A 22176-nucleotide genomic window follows, 5' to 3' on the forward strand; every position below is an offset into this window, starting at 1 on the left:
AAAACAACTGCAATGGAGAATGCCTCCCAGTCTAATTTCAGATAAAATAGATATTCAATGTATAGTAAATGCATCAAATAAATAGTTTCACTGGAAAGAAACATCAGCTTTATATATAAGTACAGCTATACAGACATATTGAAAATAAAGTTTGATATCAGCTTGTCCTGTATAGTCACAAAAGGTGCAGTGGGGGAACTTGAAAGGCAGAAGCAAGAGCTGATTAGCAGGATGCTGTGTCCTAATTTGTTCAAACACTAGATAACACCTCTGGAACTGTTAAAGGATCTCACGGCCTTGAGGATTGGTTTGACTCTTTTATATCTCTTTTTCAGAACCTCTTTTCTTATGGGTGCCACACAGACTGAGCGTCACACAGGTGCGAGTCCAAGTGTAGTGAAGGTAAGAACTGTGAAGAGGGCAAGTGAAAGGAGAATTTCTCCTGAAGAAATTTGTCTTCTAATTTTCACGGAGCTTGTGCTTTGGTTGGCACCAATAGAAGGAAGCAAGCAGTTCTGTGTTCTGATCCACTTTAAGTTAAATGCTTTGAAACTTCTGAAAATAATTATTTTCTATTACTTTTACATTAAGCGCAGGTAGCCTTCAGTGCATGAGCATTATCTTGTCCATATGAGCTGTCAGTGTCAACTTGTAATTTACATACTAATTGCTTGTAATCTTTAGAGGTAGAAAAGTTAACTGTCCACAATTCAAAGACTTTCTTAATTATAAAAGAAAGGCACCTCATGGCAAAGAGTGTTGCCAATAATTGTCTACTGCCAAGTGCCAAAACACACGTGAAATGCATCTTAACTGCTGGGAACAGAAGGAAGCTGATTTCTTGTGTGGCAGTTTGAGGCTTCTAGCATGAAAAAGAAAATCATTGTTTACATGTTCTGTTAACTTCAAATGTAACGGTATTTGCTGTGTGGTGATGGCATTCAGGAGAATAATTCTGGCACTGTTCATTCAGAGGTGGTGCAAGTTATATACAAAGGGACCATTCTCCACCTGGGTTCTGAGCACATCTGAGGGCTTGTATCACCCCTTGCAGCTGCTGGGACTTATCCAGTGTGCACACAGTCATTCCTGTCTCTGGGCAGCAGCAGAAATTTTGTGGGTTTTTAACCAGTCCCGCTATCTGATCATAGCCTAATCCTCTCCTGTGTCATCACCTCATGAAGCCAGAATGAAGGGGTCAAGGCTTTTTAGCAGGGTAAATGTTCGTGTTTCTCTTGGATTTAACTGAAGGATTTCTCATGCAAGTCATAAACGTGAAAAGACTTTAGATATGCCCTTTTGCTGTAGAGAAAGAGAGTCTGGCTGGTTTTGGTTTTGCTGTGTGCCAGCTGCAGATACTTCCAGAGTCTAAAAAAGTGTAAGAGCTTGGAGATCTGTGTCTGAAGAAGTTTATACTGGCTTTTAATATGACTTGTACACACTTTCAGTACTTGTGCTTGAAGATTTGTCACAACACTAGAGTTAACTTTTTAGATTAGTCCTTCAACAAAGTCATTTTCAGCTTTTATTATTTTGTGTACATTGCTTAGTAGATTTTTAACTGTTTTGTTTGCAAATTAACCCCACCTATATTTTAAATTTTCACCTTAATCTTTGTCACACATTTTATTTTAATCTTCAATACTGTTTCTTGTAATATCATTTATAGCTTCAGTCTCTTATTACATCTGAATAGCCAGTTTATGGTGACATGTCTTGCTACACATGCCCAGTTATGTAAATACAATATTTTGTGTTGATTAAGGTATACAGTTCTTCAGGGCATCTGTTCAGGGATGCGTGTATAATTTCTTTCCCTACAATGTTTTATTTAGTCCTTTTCTGAGATGCCTGTATTATATTTTCTTTACCTTTCTGCACAGCCAATGCCTCTGGGCTGCTTTTCTGAGGCCTTTAATTATGGTACTGTCTGTATGACAATTACGTAATTAAGTGGCTTTCATTTTCATTCTGAATTTGGTAATTATAACTAAAACACTGAAAAGTGCATCAGCTGCAATGTGAAGAAACTCAATCATTAAAAGAAAATGTGTCTAGAAGAGAAACATGGTTGAGAAGATTCTACTAATAACCAAACTGAAAATTAAAAAGAAATAGAGTTGAGTTTACTGGACTCCTTCAGTCTGTTGATTAAAATGATAAACTTTTTGTAGCTTTGATGGTCGCAAAAGTGTAATACTCCAAGGAAACTTTATGAGTATAACCATAGTAGTTAAACATTTCCCCAAGTGTTGAAGAACAGAGTGCTGAAAGGACAGGTGGTTTATTGTTTCATAAGTTTGCATGTTAAATATTTTTAAGATAAGGTTCTTTATTTGCTCTCCCTAGTTCTAGCATTGCCCCCAATCAAGTGTATGTTTGTATAAATATGTGCTTTTCAGTTTTTATTGAAACAGATGGCATATCTCCGCTTTCAAGGCTCAGGCAAGGGGGGTTATAGGAAGTACCATAGGATTAAACTTATTTTGAAACAAGAAGACATCTTTCTCGTATCCTATTTGCCATACACCTGTTAGTCTTTCAAGCAAGCAGTGACAGTAAACACTCAGAAATAGGGTGTGCGTTTCAGTTGTGGTATTCTGAAAACCCTGCCCAGCTCTTTGAGTGTTCTTTGGTATTCAGTTCCTATGACTACCCAGTTTTAAAAAAAAGAAGTCTAAAAGTTAGCAGCTGAGCTTCACTGAGCCAACAGTAATACTCCTACCAGCCACAAAGGGAGCAGTTTAGGTATTCATTTCAGCTGTATTAGAATACCTCTCCCCTAAATCCACTCACGTCACCTGAGGCTCAGTGCTTTTCAAAATAAGGTCATTTCTTGAAGCATATAAACATGAGTTCAGGAGCTTGATTTTCAGCTTTTTATTGTGAAAACGTTAGACAAGATTAATTTCTGCCGAAATACTACAAAGTCAGGGTTTCTAGAATTTAAGATATGTATATGTGCTCCAGGGGAGATTTGTAATGCTATGAGTAAAATGCATTTTTCTGGCCTCTGGAGTCTGTATATATCATGCATTTATGTATGAAACATTATCCATGCAACCGTGCAGTGCAGGACATGTGAGTGAAATGGTAGTGACGTCTCTGGAAGACCAGATGAAGAAATGGCTTGAAGCAGTTAGAGGTCTTGATTCAGTCAGAAGTTTCACATATGGTTATGCTGCCAACATCAGTAGGTGTTTAGGCAAGCATTTTTGCTCTTTGATGAATTTCCACTTGATCCTGCAGGAATATCTGTTCAAATGCATGTTTGAGATACTTACATTTCTATCACAGTGGTGTCTGTGAATATTTCCACTTTTTAACATTTATTTTAACACTTACTAAATGAATACAAGTGTTACATAAAACGTACAAGACGTTTATTTGAGGGCTCAGTCCTAACCTACTGCTGGTAGAACAGATTTCCCAGAGCATGAGGAATTCTATGTTTGTGTCAGCATGCTTGTGGATATAGTGTAGAACTTGATCGTAGAGGAAACCTGGACAGCCAGTTGTTTAAAATTATCCCCTTTCCTCGTCTGAACGTTAGCTATAGAATTGAGACCTTCAGAACATGTTTTGAAATATATTTTAGGAATATAGCAATTCTAAAGCTATAATTCACATCCAGATTTATGATAATAAAAATACAGATTGAAGAGCAAAGCCTGCAATTTAGCATTTAAGTCAATCTCTTGAGTTACACTGAAAATCAGAGTGAAACCTATCCTTGTGCTCTTGAGTGCCTAGCTTCTTAAGTCTTTATGTTACCAGAGAAAGGATTAAATGGGTCAGGGGTCTAATTTAGTAAAACAATTCCTGTTTTCCCAGAGGTTTCTGGAGACCTTCTTGGTGAATACTGGGTTATTTGGAAAGTCAAAGCATTAGAAATAGGAGCTGGCAGTATGGAATGTGCGTGGTCCAGATCTGTGAATTTCTATGGCTTTGATATGTGGCCTATAGCTAATCTGTGGTGTTCTGTTAAACAGCAAAATTGGTAGTGTTTTTGGTTACAAGTTTGGTGAGCAGGCTACTTGGCAATTCACAAGAAACTTGAAAAGATGGGTGATTGTCCTTTGGCTCCAAAACCTGAAGGACTAAGGCCTTGTGTGATTTTTTTAGGGCACAAACCATGTGTGTGTTAAGCTACATTTCATATCAGAAGTATAATAACCACAATCAAATGTTTCTCTAGTTTTCCCATAGCCACATGTTACAGTTATATTATAGTTTCATCATATTATAGTAGATATAGTATCATATCATATCATATCATATCATATCATATCATATATATATAGTATCATATTTCTATTCAACTTTCCGTGAACAGCCACTGCTGGTGGAGTGCCAAGAAGGTGTCAGTACTAACTCACATTTGAGAAGGCAGAAGATCCCATAGATATGTTAAGATTCATTATTGATCAGGACTTTGTCTCCGCAAACTGAGGTTATTATTTTCGCTGGAGTCAGGAGTCGTACTGCTTTGATGAGGAAGTAACTTGGAGCTTATCCAGCTATTGATATTTCTAAAGTGATGATCTGGCTCTAAATCTGTCCGCAACGATTCATTGCTTCACCACACAGATCTTATTACATGTGCCTGCCATTAGTAATGCTTCTGACTTTGACTTTTGAGTGCCTTGAACAGAGAGCCTAGTGGTTTTAGTTTTAATAGGTTTTGTGTGTAAGGCTGTTCATCCTTTTACTCTTGTATAGTGTTGCGGGTAGATTGCTTACTGTTCAGAATCACGTAAGAAAATTGCTGCATGTGCAAAATGTGCTACTTGGGGGAGTTGTGCAGTACTGGAATACTTTTATGTAGAAAAGATAATCTGCACTGGTTTACACCACAAAAGTTCAGAATTTAATGTTAAGATCAAAATGACATGTTGTCATCTTAAAAAATCCTGATTTTTTATATTCCTAAACATCTCTATATGACTCACTCAGCAGTATTATGGGCTGGAAAGAGTATCTACTGCAGCACAGAGGATTCCAGAGTCGATGGTCCCAAGTTACTTTTTTCTTTGTTAGAGCTTGTATGAGTTGATGGAATTGTCACCAAGCTACAAAATGAGTAGTGAAACCTGGATTTGGTCTGGTGTTTTTGGCTGCCAACGAGTGTGCCTCCCTCAGCTCACGCTGCGTGACAGCACCTGTAGCACTGCGGGAGTACCCGTGTTCCAGCAGAGCTCTGGCAGAGCAGCTGCTGCAAATCCACTCACACCTCCTGTACTCTGAGGCTGAAGTGCAACCTGAGCAAGGCCACGGTGATACTGGTTAGAAAGTGGAGATGGTCTGAAATCCAGGCTGGTTTTCCCTTTTTTTATGCACATGGGCTACCATCAAGTGAGTGCTTTTGTCTGGCTGCTGAATCAGCCTAGATAATCAGATGCAAGTTGATACTGTTTTCACGCTACTGGGCAATATTTTAAGTAAAAGCTTGACTACTGTACTGTTCGTCACTTCGAGTGAGATTCTTCTCACCAAATTTAGATACTTTCTTTACAGAGGCCTATTCTAGATCACAGACATCTCCTTTTAGTGTACATGTCTAAATGTGCTGTGTAGATGTCTGTGTCTACTGTTGAAGAGGTCTATGTCTATGTCTATTGTAGACATTCATATTAATAGTTTGAATCCCATATTCCAAACTGGTGCAAAATATGACTGCCTTCCTCTTTGTATGCTACTTTACCAGGAGCACTTTCTCTTTTTTTTTTTTTAGATTCCCATTAATCTATTTCCGATGATCAAGCCTGTTCAAGGGCTTGGTCTTCAAGTTCATTAGTAAAAAGAGAAGCAACTGTGGTTCTAAAATTAATACTGTCTTAAGAGTTGTCCAACTTAGCTGGCTTTACAAGGATCTTGTCAAAGCCTTATATTGTAGAAGTCTTTTTGACATCGCGTTAATTCCAATTGGGATACATGTGATAATAGGAAAGGAATATTTGTCAATATTTCATTATGTAAGAGTATACCCAAGTTTTCTGCTATGTATTTGCAGCCTCAAGATTTTTGTGTATTTTTTGTTTGTCTATGTGTTTTGGTGGTGGTAATAGTAGCCTGGCATCCCTTTTACCATTTGCCCTGTGCTCACGCATATTTCATAAGTCAACCAACAGAGTCATCGCTGTAAATATAGTAGTTTTTGCTTTTTTATTTTATTTAGCATGAGGAAAAAAAGCCCCAAACATATTTCTAGCTTTAAATACCTTCTTAAATACATTTTATGCATAGTATGGATTCAGTAAACCCTTTGGCCTGGTTGAAAGGATTTTCTTGTTCGTTTTTCTTTCCTTATTTTAAATGTAGGTAAACTAATCCAATTTAAAACTGTTTAGTAGGAGTATTTATTGATCTTTATTTGGGTGCATAATAACAAGAGTCCACCCACTTTGGCATTATTTTTGCTTAAAAATACTGAAATATTCTTTAGATGAAATCTGAGCAAACTAAATTGTAGCAATGACTTGCTTCCCTGAGTCTTGCACTTCACCCACTGCAGAAATTAGAATATGGAAAAAATAAAAATCTAATACAAACGAGATAAAGCTAGCACAATGCAAAAGAAGATAATTACATTGCTCAGCTGTCACAAGGCCAGCATAAAAAAAATGAAGTGACTCATTTTCCTTCACATGCACAGCCTGCGCAAATGTACATATATAATTATTTATTTGTATGGTTTTGATTCTTTAGCCAAATGTTGCTACTTTATAATGTGGTTTAACCACTTAAGGATTTTGTTCAAAGTGTTCATTTGTAGTTTTATCATTGAACCACAAAAAAAAAGTGTTCTAGGCTCCAATGTAATTAAATTGCATGCAAGTCTTGTATATCATTAAATCTTACTTTGCATGAGTACATGAGTTCAAAGACGGCTCTCCTGCAAAGATAAGATACCATATGCAGTGAGCAAGGGCTGCTTTCTAGTGAAGGCATATTCCCTACCAAACCAGTGTATCAAGCAAGGGTATGCTCAAGACATAAACATCAAGAAGTCTTCGTATAACATTGTAATTTTGCCTTTGGAGGTAAGAGAAGAATTGACTTAGAACATTCTTAAAAGAAAGGAACTAAGATTTATGTATCATAAGTCTGTTTTTGAGAGTTTTACCTATGATCTTGTGAATAAAATCTGTAAAAATCTGCCAGATACAAAAATGCCAAAAAGGAGGAACAGTGGTGTAAAACCTTTGAATAATAATTGCCATTGCTTTAAAGACTTTGAACAAAATGTGATACTCCCATTAGGTGGAGACTCTAAAACAAGAACGATTTTTTGGGTTGGAGGTGTAAATAAACTTTTGTAGAGAGTTTTTATGCAATCCTCAAGCTGAACAACGTGTAACAGTGTTGCCTCATAGAACTTAATGTAAAGTTTAAGGCTGAGCAAATAGTATTCAAGCTAATTTAGCTTTTTTTTTTTTTTTTTTTTTCTCCTGGCTGGAAGTCATTCCTGGTTGTTGGACAGTGTGTTAGTGGTTCATATTTGCTGAAGTTACTTGGGTGAATTTGAATTTTCAGCCAGTGAGTTATTTACAAACTGTTTGCTTTGACTGTTCACCCTGCTCTCTTAAATATTTGCTTTGGTTCATTCTATTGAATCTGATTAATCAGCATCATTTCCAATCTGTGCAATGCCTACCAGTGCAAATGAGAGGAACCTTTTTGCTTTTCTGACTGGCATCAACAGGTGCTTTGGCAAGTCATACTTCACAGACACGCTTCAGCATCCCTGTTGAAACAAAAAAAAATGAGGAAAAAAAGGTAAACCTAGTAAAAACGAATATTCTTCTAATGTTAATAGCAAACCCAGAAAACTACTGTTAAAAAAAGAAGTGTCCTGAGCTGTATGAAAGTCAAACCGATGAAGATGATAGGGCTACAGAGTGAAAGTAACTGTAAACAAAAAACTTGCTGACTGGTGTCATTTTCTTGTTGATCTCAGCAACTATCTTTTCAAAACCAAGCATCACAAGTAGTGACCCACTTCCTAGAACTGATTTTCCCTTCTTTTATTTTTTAAAAATCTTTTGAAAAATTAGTTCAAAGGAAATAGAAAGGGTGACATTATGGTTGAACTTTCTGTAGTGTAACTTGACTGAGGAAATGGGTTTATTTGGTTTGACTTCCGTCCCCAGTTAAAGAGGGAAAATAAGCACTGTCAGTTCAGCCAGTGCAATAACAGGTCTGTATGATAGGTCCTTTGAGGCTATATGTTTCTTTCTGCAAACTAGAGATGCAAGAAGAGCTTACTTAGATGCAGATCCTCAAGGTGTATGAGATGAAGCCAGTGCTAAAACAGATTGTGAAACTGGCATGAGTTCAGCAAAGAGCTACTGATAGCAGTCAGGGGCTGGAGCACCTGCCTTGTGGGGAGAGGCTGAGGGACTGGAGCTGGCTCTGCCTGGAGCAGAGGTGGCTTTGGAGGGGCTTATTAGGCAGCCATCAAGAAGATGGAGCCAGGCTCTTTGCAATGAGGCAATGTTCATAGGTTGAAACAAGAGCAACTGAGATGGAATATAAGGAAAAATATTTCACTATGAGAACAGTAAAGCAGTCCCTTCTAGTCTAAGTTGTGATCCTATTTTACTGGAAGGTCTGACTGTCCAGGCCAAATCTGCTGTTGAATGAGTTGTTAGGTCTCCACTGGTGTCTTATGTCTCATGAAGTCATTAAAGTGTTAGAAAAGGAAGTCACATTGCTGCTGTCAAACCCTTTTAAGAGAGCACACTGTTGGAAAATCCTCTAAAGCATCCAGTCTGGGTGAGAGCTGTTTATTGTAAGCTCATTTCACATCATTGCAAATGTGTTACATTACAATATTCCATTGGTTTCTCTATATTTTTGTGTGTTTAAGATAACATTTGAACTATATCCAGCAGATTTCACTATGTGAGTTTTATGAGCTTTTAAATACAAATGCTGAGCTTTTTTACCTGATTTTTTTTAGTTTTTGCACTTGTAGTACCGTTATTTTCTCAAAGGCCAGCTGACGTAGCTCTTTGAGCATATATATCTTGACGTGTCTTGTTTTTCTCTTTTCTATCTCTCAGAGTTCCCCTGTTAATCTCTGTTCAGTATTTCTAAGGTAATGAGTTTACTAGCAACCCTGAAGTAAATCATGAATAAAGCAAATCTCTTATTGACTCTATGAGTCATATACCCCTAAAAAAATTCCTAGTTCTCCATCCAAAATTCTTTGTTCCTCCACAGTACAGGACTCATCCCATCATCACTAAAAAAAATTGTCAGTATTTTAGAAATGTATCCGGAGACCTAAATCCATCCTCTAATGCTGTTGTTTTTCTGGAGTTGTTGATTTTGCCCAGTTGGTTAAGTATGATATTTTTATGGCTTTCCCTCAGTTTCTGTGTGAGAAGGCTGGTATGTGCAGCTTAGTGTACAAAGATGCTAGCAAGACAAACAAGCTGCAAGTGTCAAGCTTCAAAAGAAGGAACACAAAATGCACCTTATATGTTAAAATCAAAGTGACAGCTCAACTATGAGTAGTCCATTCCCAGTTTTGGAGAGGTGAGAGTTTTCTGAGGAGAGAAACAGTGCAGTCTAACAGGATCAACTTCACACACTTACTGATACCTGAAATATGGCAGGTAGAGTCCAGGCAAAAAAAAAAAAAAGATAGAAAGGTTTAATTCCACAATTCCTTTCGGGCAGCATGCAGTTCATTTCTTGTTTCACGGGTGGTGGTATGACAGGGAACGGTGGACAAAGACCTTCTTGCATTGTTTTTTCAAAGAATTTCAGTACAAGGTAGTGGATGATGGATCATCACCTTGTGAACTTGGAAAGGTGAGACTGAGTCCTCGGTCTGTAAATAAAATGTTGTATTATGCAGGACAATTACAGATTTTACTTTACTGGTCTTCTATTCCCTCTCTTATACTGTGATTGTCTGCTTTCATAGGAAAACATTCAGAAAGGAGAGAGAGTCTGGCAGTGTGTTTGTTGAGACACTCTAAGGTTCTCTAAAATGTTTGAAAATCATATTCTGGCTATTTCAAAAAACTAATTCAAGTCATAAAGACAACCTGTGTTCTCCACAGCTTGGTGGATTTTACCAATAGTGGTTCTTGATTTCATTGGCTTAGTTTTTAATCAGTGCAATTGTGTTCCCATCATAAGCAACCTGTGCTAATTTCACACTAAATAGATACAAAACACTTACGAAGAAAGACTCCAAAGTGGTTAAAGTATTTTTGCATAATGGCTCAAAGGCTGAGTTTTGCAGTCAATTCTCCTTTCAGTCCCTTCATGGGAACTGGTTGTATTCACAGTGCCATCAGCATGCTTTATTTGGAACAACGCTCTTGTGAAAGATGTTTGTGTAAAATCTGCAGGGTTTTGCTTTGCTTTGTGGAGATGGCACAGAATAAGGCATTTGGAATTGAAGGTGGATATGACCTACTCCATATCTGATACTGAAAGTGAATATAAACTCTTTCCCTTAACTTGTATATCCTCTGTGTATGTCTTAGTACTAGCTGATACAGATTTTTTTTTTATCAATTTCATTCTCTTATTTCTCATTATTGCTATTACTGGGAGTTATTTGGGGCTTTCTGCAGGTGCTGCAGGGTGCAACTGCTGTTTCAGGGAAAATTTCAATAAAGCAACCGTTGAAAGGTGACTTTAAGCCTAAAGGAATACATCTGGTGGAGTGCATGCTCCTGAATTAGTATTTTGGAGGGCATACTACTGATGCTGTCAGTGCCTTCAGGCTCAACGCCTGCTGCTTTCTTGCTCATTTGGAGGATTAGCATCTGAAGAGATTCTTTGGGACACTTGTTCCTTAATGTGCATGATGAAGGTCAAAAATCTACCTCTGTTATGCCTCCTCTATGATCCATGGAGGTTTCTCAACAGAGCACCAGTTGTGGAAAATTAGCAGGGAGAGGGGGAGAGTTTCCCACGTCTGCTGGTCTCTGCCATCCTCCAAAGACATGTCTGAAGGCAGCATGGCTGCATGTGTCCTGTCTCACACTCCGTTTCCACTCCCAGAGCCCTCCTTGGAGGTGACGTTCAAGGCAGCTGTAACCTGTGAAGCTCTGCGACTATCGATAGGCGGAGTGGTGGTGGTGGTGGTTGGATGTCAGAAGGACTTGGTAGTGGGGGTTCCTATGAATCTCAATCCATAGCTGAGAGGGTGCAAGCCCTCACTTCTGGCAAAGAAAACACTTCTCTGTCTCACAATAAAAGGGAACAAAAAATACTTTCAGCTGAGATATAGATTGCATTTCTCTCACATCTAAGTTACTCCTTTGCAGGGGAGGGCAGAATTTGTGATTATGGGTCTTGATTTTGAGAGGAATGAATAATGCCTCTTGAATCAACTAATGTGCAGGGTGAGGAAGAGTGATACAGAAGGCTGAGGGTTAGGCTTAGAATTATAGCTCTGAGCTAAGACTGTAACTCAGATTTTAACTTAAGGCTTAAAGCAAAATTAAGGGGAACATTTATGTTTTCTTTTTTCTGGAAGGTAATACTGGATTTGGTACTAGTGGGCCTTGGAAGTTAGGTTTTGCAAGAAGAAACTTAAGATAACTTAGAAGTTTTAAAAATCAAATTGACAGAAATGCTTGCCATTTTCAATACACATTTCTAAAGATCACCTGTAGCCAAGAAATGAAAAGGCGTTTGAGTCAGATGACAAAAAAAAAACCTTGTTGATAAGACTCTTTTATGTTGTCCTTGTGCCACCTCTGTTTTTATTGTATTCCTAAAACCTCTTCAGTTGCCTTTCTGTAATGATGAATTTGAGGACATGGTATTGCCTTTACATCTGTCTTGTACTTCAAATCTGTTATAAAAACATGTGTTCCAAAGTTCGATTTAATGTCTATAGTGTTTCTGAAAAAAGCTAAACGAATAGGGAGACAAGAAAAAAACACCAAACTTTAATTGAAATAAGCTGCAGAATCACTGTATGGGGCAACATGAGTGCAGAATGAAATTGTGAAACTTAAGGGAAGGAGAAGAATCACAGAGAAAGAAAAAGCAAAGGGTTAGTGTGTGGTGTCTGTTTGTATAACGTATGAGAGGTTTTCCTGGTGTAACCAACACTCATTTTCCAGACAGCTAAGTGCTTCACATTACAAAATGCACTGTGCAGTGCTTGGAATTAGCCAAGCAAACTGAGTTTTCTCATGCTGAGTCTCTGCCATGAACAGGGGTTTCTTCTTTTTTTCAATTGGTTTTAGCTGGTTTTGTAACAATTATTTTGCCTTTTGTTTAAAAATCCATCCATGCTTGATCATGCTATAAACCAGGAAAAATTGTTTACTTTCTCTGCTGACCCCTGGCAGACATTAAAGGGTGAGGGAGAGGAGGTGGTTAAAAATATGTCTTGTTCTCTCTTCTTTGCCCTGTAACCCATGCACATGGGAAGAATGCCATTCAAGTTGGATGCTGATGGTACAGAGATCTGGTCTAAACTAATCAGAGCAAAGAACGTGAAATAAACTGGAACTAGACGTTGTTGGTGCTACAAAGTAACGCTGATCTTGAAGGCTGGCACTTGCTGAGGAGGGAAAGGCAGACTGGTAATTGGGGAAGAAAGTAAGTGATACCGGGGGTCAACAATGAGGAGAAATGAGTATTGCACAGATCAGCAGTTGGTGGAAAACAAAAATGAACATATGCTTAAAGTTGGTAAAATACTACCTGATCCCACTGAATTAAGGTGTCTCATTATATTTCCTTAACCCTTGTGAGCTTGAAATTGTACTGTTCATGTCCTTTTAAGGCTGTTAAGTGAGCATAATCCTCCTTACACACACAATTTAAAAGAGCCGTGTTTTGTGGTTTTTCACCCATATATACGTGCATTGCGTCTTAACTGTCCGCTTCCATCAGTCAAGCTGTAAAACGTATGGAGTGATCCTTCTTACTGTATCACACAGCTGAGAGTAAAGAAAATACTCTTAAATGTTGGCAGTGGTAAGCACTACAGAATAACGCTTCAACAGAAGCATCCCTTCTTTTTCTATTGTGTGTTTCTGTAGAAAGCTGGTAATACCTCCAAAAGTTTAATATAATTTAAAGGTGCTCTAAAATATTAGATCATTAGCAGTACAATTTGTAAAGAATCCTAAAGGGTTTTAAAAAAAGAGGAAAGAAATATCATAGCAGTCTCTTCAATAAAATACAATGACTAATAGAGATACAAATGTCATGAACTTTTCTGGCTACAGAAATCCATAAGCAGCTCAGAAGCTGTTGATGTAATGTGTTTGGCTCATTCATGTTAATAAAGACCTCATTTGTTTTAGTACTAGGATTTTTTTTTCATGGGTTCAAATATGCCATTTGTTTTGACTTTTTTTTCACATGCTGTAATTGCCAAAGGGTATATCAAATGTTTCATTCTTCCAGAAGGGGGAGGGGGGGGAACTCTTTATAAATAAATTCTCGATTCTTTCAATTACAGGTTTTGAAAAATCTAGGTACACTGGGACAGGAAAGTTAAAAACCCAAGACTTCACTATTCTTCTTTTACCTGTATTCAATCATCTGTCATATATGAGGAGAGACTCTTGAATTCACAGAGGTGAAAAAAGGCCAATTTGAAAAGCTCTGGCGTAGTGGCCTACTTTGAGGTATACTTCTCAAAAATAGCTTTAATCCATTTGTTTACTGCATTATCCTTGAAATAAATAGCTGAAGAATAAGTAATCAATTTCTGTACAAGAAATACTTGGTGTTCCTGTAACTTTGCCTACAATACCCAGACATTTTAATCTTTTGCCACTGTTCCCTAGTGTTTATTTCATAGTTTAATTCAGATATTGCTGCAGTCATCAGAATTCACCAATAAAAAAAAAAAAAGCAATGAAGAAGCACATTTTCCTGTGCTGGATACTCACGCCACTGAACATCCCCTTCAGTCTCCAGGTGGACATTATACTGCACTTCTTCCACAGCCTTCTCTAGTGCAAACCTTGAATGGTTTCTCACAAAAACACTGGTAACCCAGTGGTTCAAACACAGGGCTAACAACCTCTGCCTGGGTTATGGTAGCTGCCTCTCTACCGTTTACTTTCCCTGATGACATAACTAATAAAAGACTTTCCACTTGTTTTAAAACACATATAAGACCTTTTTGTAAAAGGAATCTGTAGCTCTCCTGCAGAGCTTTTGGGTGGAAGCGTCAGGCAGGAGTCCTCTGCAGGTCTCCATATTACAGGTTCTAGCTCTGCCCAGGGCTTTCTGATGCCACTCGGTTGCGCCCTTTTTAATAAAGCTCTTTAATACTCACTGTTTTACATGGACAATGGAAAGGGTATCCCAACTTTCCCCTTGCTTCTTGACTCTTTTGTCTTCTCTGGTTATCCTGAAGGCTCTTTGTAGAAGACATCACCTTTTGTAAATGTCCCTGATTGTAGCTCTCGTCTCTATTGTGCTTTTTAGCGATTTAGAGCTAGAAATGTTATCGTTGCTTTTTCTGAATCAAACCGTAATATGCTGAACTCAGAGGTGCTAGATATCATCAGTACCAAGAAAATACTTCCAGGTAGCAAGTGGTTCAGTCACTGTGAGCTAAAAGTGTATTGTAGAGTAATCCCATCCTTCTCTTTGAAGAAATCAGTATGTCTGAGCTTCCTGACCTAGTGACATTTTTTTGTCTTTTTCATATTGAGCTTTGAGTATATGAAAGATGAACAATCTTTCTCAGTCTTGAAAGGTCTTTTAATACATCCAGAGACAAAAATCATATTATTCACAGTGACCTTGGTGCTTGTTAGCGTGAGGAAAAAATATGTATAATTCCAGCTACCAACACTACTGCAAGAAAATAAGAGAAAGGCAACGTTGTGTATGAATCTTACTGAATTGCAAACTGCTTTCTCAGCAGAGCTGTACACTGATGCAAATCAGATGCTTACATAAAGCTGTTATGCAAGGAGGGTGACGAGCGCTGCAGTGATTAAGATGCTCTTTGTGTGTTCATACTGTGTTGTCCTTTCACTTTGAAAAAAACACTGACAAATTAACTGCTTGAAATGGGTCGTTCTAAAGCAACTCAGAGTCAGACACATCTCTGTACAGTGCTGACTTTTCACCTGATATTTTTTTTCTTTTTTTTTTTTTTTAATCCCAAGGTGCTTCGTGGAGCATAGCAAGATGAACAGCCGCTTTTCCATGCCGCATCTTGGAACAACACTCTCATCTCAGATGCACGCGCATGTGCTGTGCAGAGTGGCACATGGCTAAGATTAGGATGTGGTCTTTAGGTGACATACTGATGAAGAGGCTGCTTCTAATTTAAGACATGTGCTCTGCATCACTACACATCCTGAATAATAGAAATTACCGCATTTGTGTATGATCTTGCAGTAGCTCTTTTTCAATAGAGCCCGGTCAGGAATCAAATTAGAATCTAATCTTTATTCTTTTAGTTAGTTAGTATAAAAATAAGCAGATAGATATATGTATATGTATACACACACACTAAACTCATCTAATACTAATTCAAATGTCTAAAGATATTTTTTTTACTTTTAGTTTTCTTCCTCCACCATTATCCCTTTGCAAAGTCCTCTGGCAGATGAGTCAAAAAGCACATCAAATAGTAAAGACTTTGTTGAAAATGAATTTATTTAGAACTGATAAATGTGATATCGTAATGGAAACCATTTGTGGAGTTTTGTGTGCCTGTATCCAACTACAGTGAAAAAATGCTATGTGAATTTTTTGCACTTCAGATATTCAGTGGCATCCATGAACTGATTGTGCAGAGTCAAAAGACCAAGGATTGATGACAGAGATGGTAGAACTACTGTAACCAACTAATTAGAGATATAAAGATATCTCCTAGTAACTCTCTTTCATGTCTAGATCACACACATAAGCATCAAAGCTAGTTCAAACAGCCTTAATCATTTTGAACTGATGATTTCCTCTGTGTTTCTTGGATTAGTCTTAACATAGTATAAGATAAAGCAAGTAACATTTCGTAGGGAATGAATTCAGATAAAGTTAGTAAGGAATTGAAATAAAAGCTTATTTGCAGCTTTGCGATAATAACAGAAACATAAAATGGAATATTGGCTTTGGGGAAAAATGCTGGGAACGTTTTTGTGCTAAAAAAGGATGTTTGTAAGGATATTAATCTGCGGAGTTTTTTTAAGTTCCTTTAGCATACTCCTTTCCAATAAAGTATTTTCACAGCAATGTGAAATTGCTGCAAAATAGGATAGCTGAGGCGAAGTCATGAGCAAGGCAAAATGTGAGATGGTAAAAAAGAAAACATATCAGTAATTTGGATGATCTCCTTTTGCCTCCTCCATATTTCTCCTGGGGTCACCAAAAAGAAGAATTCAGAGTCCTTTTGCTGCAGGGTGATGAATGAAGCACTGATAGCCACACCAAAGAAAGAAAGGAAACCGGAGGAAGAAGACAAAAGAGAGAACAATGTTGAAAGAGTACCAGATGTATTTGTCCAAAAGTTTATACTATCCATATGGGGATGGTGCAGTATTGCTATTATTTGCATCGTACTTGTAGGTCTCAGATGAAATCCTGCTGTATTGACTGTTATAAAAGCACGTAGAAATGAGAATCTGTATCTAAAATATTCTGAGCATTTGAGACAAAGAGGGTTTGGAAGTAAAGGTGTCTAAAATACCTTAGATTCTGTTTTTGGCTGTGGTACTCATCTGGTTCTGATTGTGGTCTGACTGCTGGCCAGAAACAATATATTTTAAATGTCTATTTATATATAAAATGATTCACCCAATGTCAGAATTCACATCTATGGCAGAGCCAGAAATAGAATCCAGGTCACCTGGGAAACTAGTTTATTTCCTTATCCTGAGGTTAACTTATTGTGTATGATGTAGTGAGAAATTAGCTGAATGAAATCCTCTTCCACTTCCCTTCTTTGCAGCTATTTGCTGATATTATTTGTATTTCCACATTATGTGACCTTTCATATTTATTCCAGTATATTAACACTCTTCCCAGAGTATTTAATCTCTGCCCCACAGGATGCATCTGTTTAAATATTGCAAAAAAACACTATTAAGAAATGGCAAATAAAAAGAACTTGATACCAGTTGTCTGCTCTTATGTCAGATGCGTCATCTAACTCATAATGCCATAAATAAAAAAAAAAAATCACTGATATGAATTACAGTATATCTTTCAAGCCTGCTGCTATTATAAGTGAAAATTGAGTTGAAGACAGTCAAAATAAAAGAAATAAAGCTCAGCCTTCTCTGAGCTTCTACTACAGTCACCGATCCAAGAGCATTCAGGCAGTTTAACATAGCATTTGTCTCTCTATGTATTTAATAAAATATGAAAAATAGATTTGTTTTGTTACATGAAATAGGCAATATGTTCAATGGTGGGGTGCATCTTAACATGAGCTTCTGCTGTGTGTAGCAGGTCTTTTGGTATGCTACTGCCTGATATTATAAATATTTTCAGATCCAGAGTGTGGATGAAGCCTCAGTCCCTGACTATCTGGAGTATATTGGAAAATGAGTAAACACAAAGGGTTTCTGTGTATGTTGGGTGGAAATGGGAGGTAATAAAGTAGCAAGGACATGGCAAAAATGCTATTTCTGCATTCCCTTTGCAAGGCTCCTTTCCTTCTGGTTTGGGCTCCTCCTGAGAAGAGCCCAGGATCAAAAACTGGAGTGGAGCTCTGCTGTCTTACAAAGCCAGATGAGCCAAATGCACAGCGCGAGCTCCTGCTTCAGAAATGAGGAAGGGTATGCGGTTCACAGATAGGCACCACACTTAAGTCCTATTTGTAATCACTTATTCAAGTTGGGCGTCTCGGATGGAGCTGAGCTGTGGCCAGGAGAGGAGATGTCATGACTAAAGCTTTTGATGCTTGATTCTCAAGGAAATTTCTGCTTTTTCCAGTCCTTTTTTTTTTTGTTTTGTTTTCCATTTGGAAAATCAAGATGCAATATTTAGCTTGAGATTTCACATTCCCAAGTCAAATCAAATTCATTAAAAAGCTTTTGCTTTAAATTTCAGTCTGCTTTAGTATTGGGCCTTGTAAGCCAGGGAGTTACCACACAAACTGAGATTAAGGAAGACGTTTTGCAGTGTTCTTTGGGAATGATACTTCTGAGCTTATTTGTTTGCAGACGAAACCCTATCATGTATGCATTTTGTCATGACACTTCTGTCAGTGATACAGCAATAATTGTCAAGAAATTTTCCCTGTTTTTCAGGAGAATTTTCACCCCAAAAATGGGTTATTTTTTCTCTATTTTCCTCACAACTTTATGAATGTCAGAAAATGGTTTCTATTTTTTAATGTGCTTTTCTGTTCTTATTACTCTCTCTGTCCCCAAAATGAGTCTATAATAAGAGTTGCTGTCATTGCCTTGCTGCTATAACTCATTTTCTAAAGACAGAAATGAGAACTGACCCATGGCACAAGATAGATCCATTCCCATCCCAGCACCTCCGTCTGTAATGGGAATGGAAGACAGCAGCATGTTTGCTCATTCAGGCTGTGACAGGAATGAGAAATGGGAGAAGGGCAGCTCAGTTTCCTTCTAGGGGTATGATTTGAAATGTTTAGAGTCCTGAAAATCTCAATAGCCGGTTTACAGAGCTTTTTCTACTTGCCCATTATTTTTATCCAAAATACTAACCAGAGGAAAACTAAATTTCCTTTTCACTAGGGCTTGATCCTACAAGAAACTGGCAAACTGCTTGTAAAAATAGTGAAGGTGACAGACTGTACAGAAGAGACCCCAAGGACATGGGACTAATTCAGAAACAATCTGTAAAGCTTCCCCATCTTCTCACCAATGTAATGCTGGCAAAGAAGTATGTTGGTCTTGTTCATGGTAAGAATAGTCAAAGTTGGATTGAAAAATACCCCATTCTTTGTCCATTGTGTGAACAGTATTGTAAGGATTTTTGTATGTCCGCACCGTCCCCAGATCAAGTTCCAGTTTGAAAATTTCCCTGAGAGGCCACACCTTTGGAACAAATTTATGTTGCTAATTTATAGTTGCCGCTACTTCTAAAGTGTTGACCTAGATTTTTTTGTTCCTTGGCCATCATCATGGCACATGCCAATACTTGGTGACAGTCCTGTCCATGTACCCCGGCTCTGTTCCCTTCATATACTGTGTGTGTTTCTGTGGTGTTCTTTCAAAAGCATTACGTAAAATGAGTCGATAAAAAGACATGTGATAATAAGCATACATGCCTCAGGCTTCATGGTTTTAAAATGTCATGCTTACACAGAGAGCATTGTTTGTTAGAAGTCAGCAGTCTCAATAACCCATTATAGCTCTGTTTACGCAAGGCCACACAATAAGCTCTAATTTCAACTCCCAGCCAAACACTCCTTTGCTTAAACCCGCGGTACCCTGTCACGCACTCAGGCTGCAGTTCACCTCACAGGCATTATTTCAGCACGTATTTTCCATAGTATAAAGTTGCGCCTCATGCTGCCCCAAAAGCAAAACCATTCTGTGAATCAAGGGCACAATTATTTCGTGACTTTGACCTTCAGTTAATTAGCCTCGAAGTAGTGTGTTTCTGTTGCTCTGGATTGAGAGAGCAGTGAGTGCTGTGCTCTGAGATGCTGAGTGACAGTGAGACACTGGAACAGCCACAGAACTGCAGAGACCATCCTTGCAACAACACGCACCGAAGGACAGGAGAGACTTAGAAATGGTTGTGGGTGGACTGAACTGTGTGGAATAATTCTGGTAAAGGACTTGTGCACAGAAGGATGTTCTCACATCTAAAAGGGAGGGGGAAAGGAAAAAATCAAGTAATCAGGTTCCTTTGTTTCTTCTCCTTTCCTATTTTCATGATAAAATACAGCAGCTGGCAGTAAAAAAAACAGGTGAGAAAAACTGCACTTTCGTGTCTCTTTATGCTCTGCTAGTTCCAGTCCATGTGTGGGATTATCTCTCCCCTGCCTGTGCTGGTAATTCCTTCAGTCAAGTCTGAAATCAGCTGGAAAGTTTTGGTGGCCATTTTGTGTCATTCACATAACTGCACTGGAACAGGTTCCAGGACAGTTTTGGCACTCCAGCCTCTAATTCTGGGAACTATGAAGAGACGTGGCAATTAAAAGAATTAGCAGAGTTATCTGAGCTTTGTGAACATCAGATGATGTTTAGTTTGGGTTCAGACCAAGTTTTGGGCAAAGGTACCAAGGATTTTTATTTAGTAAAGCTGGTATGATGCTGCCTGCAATTTGGACGTTGACTGGAGTTAGTTTTTATTTGCATTATGCTAGATGTGTATGTTAAATAAATATCACTGAAGTTATGAATTTTGGCAACCTTGATTGGGGCTTACATTTGAAGGTAATTTGTAATTTCATTATTTTCATAACCACATTTTAATTTTGTTAACTGCTAGAGGAATTATTTAGGGATTTTTTTTTCCTCCTTAATTTTATTAAGCTGCTAAAAGAATTATTTTCCTTCCCTCTAAGAAAATTGGAAAAGCAAGGGGAAGTCTGTTGTTGTACTCAGCTGGATTCTGTAGTGAGAGGAGCAGCTATGGGACTGCTCATGGTGCTCCTTGAGGACGTGACAGCTGGTCGCTTAAATCATGGGTGACCTCTTTCTTGGGGATGCTTCACAATTATGTTTTTGGAGCACATTTGCCTACAGTTCTGTCTTAGGAGCAGATATTTTCCTGTTTAGGCAAGCCTCTCTGTTTGTTGCTTCGCTTTTGTATCTCTGGTACAAGTTTTATCTCTTAGAAGTTTCCTTTCAGTGTTGAGTATCTTGTAAAGGTTTTATTTGTGCCCTTTATTCCCACCCAGCTCCTGGCCCCTTTTTCTGGACTGTCGTTGAAGCTCAGCCACATTTAGTGATGCAGTAGTTTCCTTACACTCTTTTTTTTTAATTAGAAATCATAGTCTTGGCTCTGCTGTTTGCTGAGTCTCACTGCCATTTCTATCTTCTTTCGCCCCTGCCACCATTTTGTCTTTTTTACTTGTGTTCTCACTAGAAGTTCCAGATTATACTGGGGTCTCTGTACAGTGGTTTGGGTCTTCAGGTACTCAGTTGGAGTGGGACCCTTCACCACAGAGCTTAGAATTTAATGCCCATTTTGTAATGCTGATGAGTTTGGCTTTGTGCGCATACATAAACATAACAAGAGACATTGCCTGCCCAAGAACCATACTGTGCAAGCAGATGTACAAAACAGAAGAAACCCAGAGGGAGATAAGCAAATGAAGTAGCTCACTCCATTGGAGAAAATAGTAGTATTTATTCCTTTTTTTTTTCTATTTTGAGATATTTCCGTTTAATTCCTTCTTTTCAGTATCTTAAACTGATTCTGGAGTCTATGCTAGGGGGTCCTGAATTGTAGGATAGAAACCAGTAATGGTACTTAAAGATTATTCAACTTTCTTCCACAAACCTGTATGGCTGAGAACTGGTCTTTTGTTGCCAACAAGACCTATTACATTAAATGACAAAGAAGTTGAGCAAGGTATCAGTATCTGGTATACAAACAGCTTCTCCAGGCTGGGCAATCAAAAAGCTCAAATACTATGTTTCCAAGATACTGGAGAAGCCGTTCCTCTTTTTAAATGAGGATGTCCTACCAAATAGGACCAAAAGCCAAGGCAACATGGTATCCTGACATATAGCATATGCAGCTGCCTGCAGAAGAGCAGGGCAAGAGATGCCTTGCTGCCTGCCATGGAGTGCTCTACCAGCTCCCAGCAGTTTACAGCCGAAGAGCTTTCTGTGTCTTTGCATTACCATGGCTTGCCACTGCCAGCGAGTTGACCAGCCCTTACTGTGGTGGTTTTAGGTAGAAAACATGGAGCTGAATTTAGCTACCTATGCAGGAGAGCTGGGAGGACAGTTCATAGGAGCACTTGCTTCAATGTAAAGATGGCCAGAGTAGGCAAACTTCTCAATTAAAGCCTTCCTGGGCATAAGCCATGGCACTCAGTGTCATGTCCTCTTCCTTTCGTGAGGGAAAGGCTTTTGGAAAGCCACCCCAGTCACTTCCAGTCACCTCCAGTCAAGCAAGCACTGGGAGTTGATCTGTGTGATACATTTGGAGATCCCCTCTATCCTTGAGCACACCCCTGGCAGTGCTCTGTTTTTGGAAGCTGATTGGATGTAACCCAACAAGGGGGGTGTGCTGAGGACAGTGCCTCTCATTCCTCTG

General features: G+C 38.4%; 1 long non-coding RNA gene across 1 annotated transcript; it reads left to right on the top strand.

Moving 5' to 3' along the window:
- Nucleotides 1-338: 338 nt before the first annotated feature.
- On the top strand, nucleotides 339-17089 carry LOC147602020 (uncharacterized). Its single transcript, XR_015257566.1, has 2 exons — nucleotides 339-402; nucleotides 15135-17089. It is a non-coding gene; the product is annotated as an uncharacterized LOC147602020 (long non-coding RNA).
- Nucleotides 17090-22176: the final 5087 nt, after the last annotated feature.

The sequence above is a fragment of the Chlamydotis macqueenii genome, chromosome 1, assembly GCF_036417535.1.
Source record: "Chlamydotis macqueenii isolate bChlMac1 chromosome 1, bChlMac1.mat, whole genome shotgun sequence".
In the NCBI taxonomy this organism is placed as follows: domain Eukaryota; kingdom Metazoa; phylum Chordata; class Aves; order Otidiformes; family Otididae; genus Chlamydotis; species Chlamydotis macqueenii.